Source organism: Equus caballus, chromosome 9, assembly GCF_041296265.1.
Source record: "Equus caballus isolate H_3958 breed thoroughbred chromosome 9, TB-T2T, whole genome shotgun sequence".
Classification (NCBI taxonomy): domain Eukaryota; kingdom Metazoa; phylum Chordata; class Mammalia; order Perissodactyla; family Equidae; genus Equus; species Equus caballus.
The window spans coordinates 14,522,012-14,529,330 of record NC_091692.1 but is presented as its reverse complement, the minus strand read 5'-3'; the positions used below and the strand labels follow the sequence as shown (position 1 = coordinate 14,529,330).

Sequence of the window (7,319 nt, the reverse complement as noted above, 5' to 3'; positions counted from 1 at the left end):
GCTGTTGGAAGTGGATTTCCAGTGAGACCAGGCATGGGGGTCGGGGTGGGGGGGAGTATGAATGAATGTTGAAAATTAAACGTGAGCAAGAAATGCTGATCAGACTGTTTATCTCGGAAAGAGGTGTTCACCGTTTAAGAAGTACTGCGAATGTGACCGCAGGGCTGAAATGTGGAGGACTCATTTGATGTGAAAATTCAGCTAGGAAGCTTGAGAAGAGAGAGAGACAGACAGAAAGACAGACCGAGAGAGAGACTCCGAGAGTCTGGGGTCGCGCGCGGGTCTGTGGCGACGTGGGAGGAATCGCACGACCAAAGACTATGAAAAGGCTTGAGCCTCGTTCAGATAGTTAAGCGAAATTCACCTCAGGCAGGAGGGTTTTCTTTGTCGATTTCGCCTTCACGCTACGGAAGTCTAGCTTCTTTCGCAAGACTCGTCTTTTTCCTCCAGCCCGGGACGCTGGCACATTTTGATGCAGTCTCAGAAAAGCCGAGAAGACTCTGGGTTGCTGGTACTGTGTGCAGGCGCGTCCGCTCGCTCTGCCTGGTGGCTCTGCAATTCGATTTCAGGCCTTTTTCCCCCTCGGCATTATTTTTCTGACTACTTGAGGGGGGGGGGGGGGGAAAGCAACAAAAACTATATAAGAAACTCGAGAAGAGACTGTGGGATGCAGAACCGCACACGTGGTCCTGCAAATTGGCTAGGAGGGTGGGGGAGGTGGGCAAGAGAGAAGTGAAACTAGAAATTATGGTACAGCTTTAGAATTCGCGAATCCCCCTTATTCTTTCCTAATATATATTGTTTTTGGTTCTTGACAGCTGCATGTATCCAATAAAAGTGGAAGAGGGAAGATAATGGCCTGAACAGTGACGTGTCTAGGGACATAAATGTGCGGAGCAGCTCGGCGGTCGGGATTTTTCCAGGGAAACCTCAAAGAGAGATGCTGTTCCGAGGCTGTTTCTAAGTAGGAGTGGATTATTTCCCCAAGGATTGTGAACAGTTCCTTTGTCCAAATCCAAGATACAGAAATGCATACGCTCTCTGAAACAGGACATTCGAATTTCATTTATTTAGATCTAAAGCCCTCAAAGAATTTGAGATGCAGAGATGAAAAGACTCTTTTTTAATGATATGTTTTCGGTAAACAGGCAGATACGCGAAAGAGGGCGGTTTGCTTCTGGAAGCTGATTCGCTTTCGAATGTGTCTTCTACTTGCTAAAAGTATATATTATTGGAAACAAACTCCAAAGACAAACTTCTGTCAATGTAGATGCATCTTTTGATAAGTAAAATCAAACACAAATTTTCTTTGGAAAGGAAAGAAAAATCAAAGAGCTACCGCTGACATCTCAATCAAGTTAAGATTTAAGAAAAATTAATCCCTCTGTAAGAACGTTGCTTTGTTTTTCTTTTCTAACATGTCTTGAATTAAACAAAACATGTTAACAAGATTGTAACGAAAACTCTGCATCATGTAAACATCCAAAGAAAGAAATTCTAGATTGATTATATTCTGGGACCGCAAAGATTTTATTACTAGATATACTGAAATAGTGGAATAAGAGACGGTGAAAGCTGTAGGACTCTGGGGCAGGGGGGTGTTAGGGAGACTTTGGAAAACTTTCCCCCAATTAAAAAAATACTTCATAAAATGTAAATGCAATAAGTTGAGCTGAATTTTATTTTTCCAGGATTAAAATACGTATTTAGTAGGTTTGGAAAGGCCAATTGCCAATTCATGAACCTATCAGAATAAAATATAAACGCAAATGCCAACGCCTGTGGTTTGTGTAAACTACATAAAATCAAGAGGTTTTTATATTTGGATGGATAATGGACGGATATAAAATGATAGATAAAAATCAGTTGTTACGGCTTTTCATGGATTCCCATGTGCCTATTAATTCCCCTAAGTTTCCAAATTTTTTTCACTTACAAACACTTGTCTAATATTTTAAGCTTTTGAAACTGGGGCAGGCATCACTTCCTGGTTTCACTTCTCAGAAGTACATGGGAAAAGATAACCAAAGAGATACTTCTAAGTGAAGCGCGTCCTTGCCGCTTGACCTCAGGAAACAATGAGAAGTGTTTGGCCATCTCTGCAAGGATGCTGGGTGTGAGGGGAGGAGGCCCGGGCGCTTCAACTGCCGTCCACCGTCCCACTTCCTTACGAAGCTTTGAATAACGCCCATCTAAACACCATTCTTGGGGAAATGGAGGGGAAAGTAGAGAGCTCGTTCGGGTGGGAGAAGTAGGGTGTGGGGGCTATTTTACGACGTCTTGGTGAGGAGGGCTGATCAGGAAGGCCCTCTGGACCGCTCAGACCCACGGAAGGTTAGGTGGGTCTACACTGGGCCTGCCTGTTGAGCGAGCACCTCCGCTGCGGGTCGCTCCCGCGGGTGGTTGCTCTGGCCTCCCGTGCGCCCGCCGCAGCCACGAGCGACCGGGACTGGGAAACCCACTCCCTCCCTAGCGGCGCCTATTACCAGCAGCTGCTTCTGTTTAGCCTGCGAGGATCAGTTTGCCCCAACCCACGGCCTCTCCCTGGGCTCCATCTCCTCCCACCCCTCCCTTCCCTTCCCCGCCTCCCACCAGCTCCGCAGAGGCCGGGCCCGATTGACGCCGTAGCTCAGTCACGCGTGCAGGTTCCGAGCTCCAGGATGGGGGCGCTGGGGGAGGGAGCGCGAGGAATGAGCCAGAAGGACCACGAGGCTTTAAGCCCACCGAGGGAGGTTAGACGAAGGCGCTGCGGTGGTGGGATTAGGAGGCCCAGCCGGCAAGAGCTCCTGGATAGGCTCGCTGCAGACAGCTGCCCTTCCACCCCTGGGCGCGCCGAAGGAGGCGCTGGAGGCATGGACCGGAGAGAGGGGCCCGGTGCCCTGTCCGCCACCTGTAGCGTCGGGGAGATCGAACCCGCGGAGGGGATGCAGACGCGCGGCTGCCTTGGCGCGGGGCCTTCAGGGGCTCGCGAATAGCTGCCCCTGCCGGCGCTGGAGAGTGCGCGCGGTGACCCCCAGGGACACAGCTCGCCGGGTCTCCCCCTCCCTCTTCCTCGCACTTCACTTTCTGCGTGGGCTGAAAACAGGCACCAGGGAAGCGATAGCAGGCGCTCACAAAGTTTCAATGGAAACTGAGACAGGAAAGCCGACGCTGCTCTGGGGGCGCTGCGATGGGCGCGGGGCGCAAGGCTCCCTCCGCTCTGCCGCGCCGGGCGGCGCAGGCTGCAGGCCAGGCCACTGAGGTGTCCCCGGCTCCAGCCAGTGGCGTCGATTTCTCCTGCGAGCGCCAGGGGGGAGTGGGACCCCGGGCCGAGGCAAGAGTCGCATGGTGAGGACAGCCCGCGTCCCTGGCCCCGGGCTGCAAAGGGGCCTAATGCCAGCCTGCTTGCCACAGAGGCCTGTTCGGACACTGAGCATGGTCAGATAGGTAAGGATACACTTCTGAAGAGAGGTTTCACCTAAGCTTGCGGTAGTGTTTTGGAAAACTAGCCTGTCGTGGCTGAGATGAGTTCGATTCCCGCAGCCTCGCATGGTTTTGTTTTGCCGGCTCAGCACGAGGAACAATAGTATCTCGCCTGCCTAGAAGTGACCCAACAGCAAGGGCCTATCGGGTCCTTCTCCCCGCCCACCGCCAAGAGTAGGGGTCTCATCCATCAGCCGAGGGCACACCCATTCGCGCCTGAGTCATATTTGACAGCTGGAAGGGATCTTGGCTGCCCTGTAACGGTCCAACTCCGCGGTTCTGCGGATGAAGAAACTGACATTCCGAGGGGTCGAGTGACCTGCCCAAGATGACACGGCTGTGTGCCCAGCGTCTAGAATAGTGCCTAGCGCGGGGCGAGCCAGCAGTCAATATGTACTCAATCCATGAATGCCAGCCAGGTGGTCGTAGACTCGGGATCCGATTCCAGGTCGGGCTCCTAGAGCACCCCCTTTAACCGAAGTGGAACCACCTGCCAGGGCTTTTCCCGCCCAAACCTGCGCGCTCCAAGGCCTGGGCACAGCGTTCCCAAACCCAGATGCCCTTTGTCAACGGATTCCGGCGATCCAAATCCTTTGCCCTTCTTCACTGGTTTCTTGGAAGCCGCGGTCTCCAGCCCTGCCCCCACCTCGACTTCCATTCCGCAGTTCTCAGGACAGTCCTCTGGTCAGTACCATTTCCTTAGCATCAAAAACTGCCGCAGGCAGAAAATTACGAATAAAGCCTCTGTCCTCAGTCTCCTCTCTCCTTAATAGACACCCCCATTTTTGGGCCGCCTTAATCGCGGCCAAGTACAAACCGTCTGTTTCAAGGCAGGGGTGGGGCTTTTAAAAGCCGCTCTGGGAAGCTTTAGCATCTCTCCTCCCAAACCCCCGCTGCGAATATACAATCTAAGTGGAAAAAAGCGTGCGTGCAGTGCGTCACAGCTTGAAGGCAAGACCCAGCCGCACTCCAAGCCGCACTCCAAGCCAATTGTGGCCCTTAGCTAAAGCCTCGTAGAATTTCGGGGGCCGCCACTACTCTGGGGGAAGCGTGGGACGCCACCCCGGGAAGGAAGGAGGCAAGGCCCGGGAAAGTGCCTAGGAGCCTAGACGCAGAAGCCCGGCCCCGCCGGTCTCTGGTTCTTTCCGCAACGCAGCACACTGGCTGTGCTGGATGCAAAGGACGTCCAGCTCCGGTTTACTGGAGAAACACCTTTACTAAAGCCCTTAGGCAGGTTGTTAACCGCCAGCCAAGAGCTACCTGAAGAAGAGTAGGGCTTTTTCCAGGAAAAGATGGCCTCCCGTAGAAGGCGAATTGCGCAGTTCTTCTGGGGGAGTGGAGAGAGATTTGGGGCATTTTCGAAATTTATATCAACAGCTTAAAAAACTCACTCTGCCAGAAAAAATGTTTGTAAAACTCGACACTCGTTGTGGGGGCACCTGCAGGAAAGGAAGACTCTCGATCCTAACACCGGACTTGGCACATAAACATGCAATGATCCTTGAATGAAGAAGTGTGAGCATTGCGATAATACGGGTAGTGTTCTTTCTTCTGGTGAGCCCTCAGCAGCTACCATCATCGCTGTATCTAAGACTGATGTGGGACCCGAGGAAATGATTTCAATTTCATGATTATCAGCCTATCTATTACAGCTAAGATACAGATAGGGTCTGACATGGGGCTTCCCTCAGACACTGTTGTTAATATTTTCTGGGATTAACTCTGTTCATTGTGATCAGAGAAACACAAATCCATGTTTATATTCACAATTAAGGTATGTAAAGTAACATACAGTTTTTTGACAATGGAAAGAAACTGGCTTCGTTGGAAGAAAAATGTCTGGGAGAGATGCCCCCAGATCTCTTCACAGATAATGTATTCGGGCAGTACTCGATATCTAGGGAAATAATCACTGTCTCAGAGAAATCATAGCAGCAACACTATTCTGATAATGTAACTATCCTTTAAAAAATCCCCTATCCTACTGTTGTACCTGTGTATCCATACAGGAACCCCACATCTTTCCATTTTCTCATATTAGCCAAAGTTCCAGAAAAGATTACAAATCATTCAGGAAAGAAAAAAAATGAATAATGGCATTTTTGAAAACTGTAGACAAGAGCAAATCTCTCATTTTCCTAAGATTAAGCCTTGCCTTCCCTTTCTGTTGCAATTTAAACCTGAAAAAATATTTATAAGTAATCAAATTCTTGGTGCCACATCTCTCAACAAAGAGATTTTCTTTTGTCTCTGCTATAGAAAACTAAAGGCAAGACATGTTGCAAAAGGGCGTTTTCACTTCACCTTTTAAAGCCCCACACTTTGTCTTCCTAGTCTATTTCCTAATATACCTCAAGCAGACGTGCTGATATGTGAGTTGAAGTAATATTAAGAAAAATCTCCCCTTGGCCAGCCAATCTGTGAAATCTGTGGGGATGCACAGCACTGTTAGTTCCTCCAAGCTCCATCTGTGGGAATGATGAAGCTCAGCCATTATGGGAGATTATGAGGTTAAATTAATTAGGTTCTTCCATTATACAGCAGTCTCCTGGAGATGGTTGCCATTTTCCCTTTAAATGTCATTATTTCTGGATTTAGTTAGCAGCTGATGCAATTAAAGTGGAGATAATGTAAATTTAACAGTACAAATAACACTTTCTTTCGTGTATGTTGAAAAGTGCGTGAAGAGGAGGACCAGCCAAGTTGTACCTGTCTGCCATAAACAACTGATGTAACTCGTACTTTAAAATAAAATAAAAGCAGCCAGTGTGCACTTAGATTCTTCAGTGAATTCTTGAATCAATACTTTTGTTTCATGTTTTCATGTTCTCAGTAATGTTACCGTATCCAGTTACAAACTCTTGCCAGTAAGAAAGAAAATATGCCCTGCTGTGCACCCTTCTAAACACTTTTAAAGAATCATGCTTTCTTTTCATTTGGAATTATGATTCTGATTGTCTGCTCTATCTTTGCAATCTCCAATGGATAATGAGTAGACACACTTAATTCCCTCCACTAATCACCTGACTTGAAAACCAGGTTCACATTAGCAGACCCAATAACATCTCTGATCTTGGACAAAAAGGGCACAGATAGGCACAAAAATAGCATTAATTATGATATTTATTCTGCCACTGCAGAAAAAGATCAGAAGGACCAGTAGGCTAAAGATGTATACAGCAAATATTAAAAACAGATGTATTCCTGTTGCATTACAGAGTAAGAATGTATTATCAATAAGGTGATAGACTGCACATTCCCAATCAAAATAAATGCAACATAATAATTTTTTGATTCTTTTTAGCCCTTCAAGGATTATTTTATTAGCTTTATAGTTAATAACAACCTTGGTAATTCAATATCTAATATATCCAGTACCAATGTTTAAACAGATCACAGATCATAAATAAAAGCCCTTTTGTCTGCAAACAACAGTTGTGTTTTCTTTGCGCCATGTAGTCTCAGCTTTTCTCGGTTTCCTACGAAATAACTAAACGTTTTTAATTGTCTATAAGGGGCATTGCAGGATATGCTTCAGGTTATCAAAGTCACAGCGCGTTTAGGTGTAGGAGATCCAGAAACACCGTTGGCCTTCCAATGCGTTTGTGGATTTTCCTTGACTGGTGGATGTGCATTGCAGGCTGGTATGCGCCGCGTCTTCAATTCAGAGATTTATGCAACGATGTGACGTCGCCACCGCTCCCTCCTCCACCCCGGGGTGCGGGCTTTTGGGCGGGGATCGTACTGGCGCATTTACGGTGGGCTGTGCAGCCTCGACGGATCCCAGGCGAAAACAGCTGGCAGTCAAGGATGCCTACTTGCACAGAGCCCGCGGGTACCCCGGTAACAGTAGGCTC

The 7,319-nt window shown here is 48.2% G+C and overlaps 1 long non-coding RNA gene across 1 annotated transcript; it reads left to right on the top strand.

Moving 5' to 3' along the window:
• LOC111774926 (uncharacterized) lies at positions 1–1,776 on the top strand. The gene is made up of 2 exons (XR_011421236.1): positions 1–511; positions 819–1,776. It is a non-coding gene; the product is annotated as an uncharacterized lncRNA (long non-coding RNA).
• Positions 1,777–7,319: the final 5,543 nt, after the last annotated feature.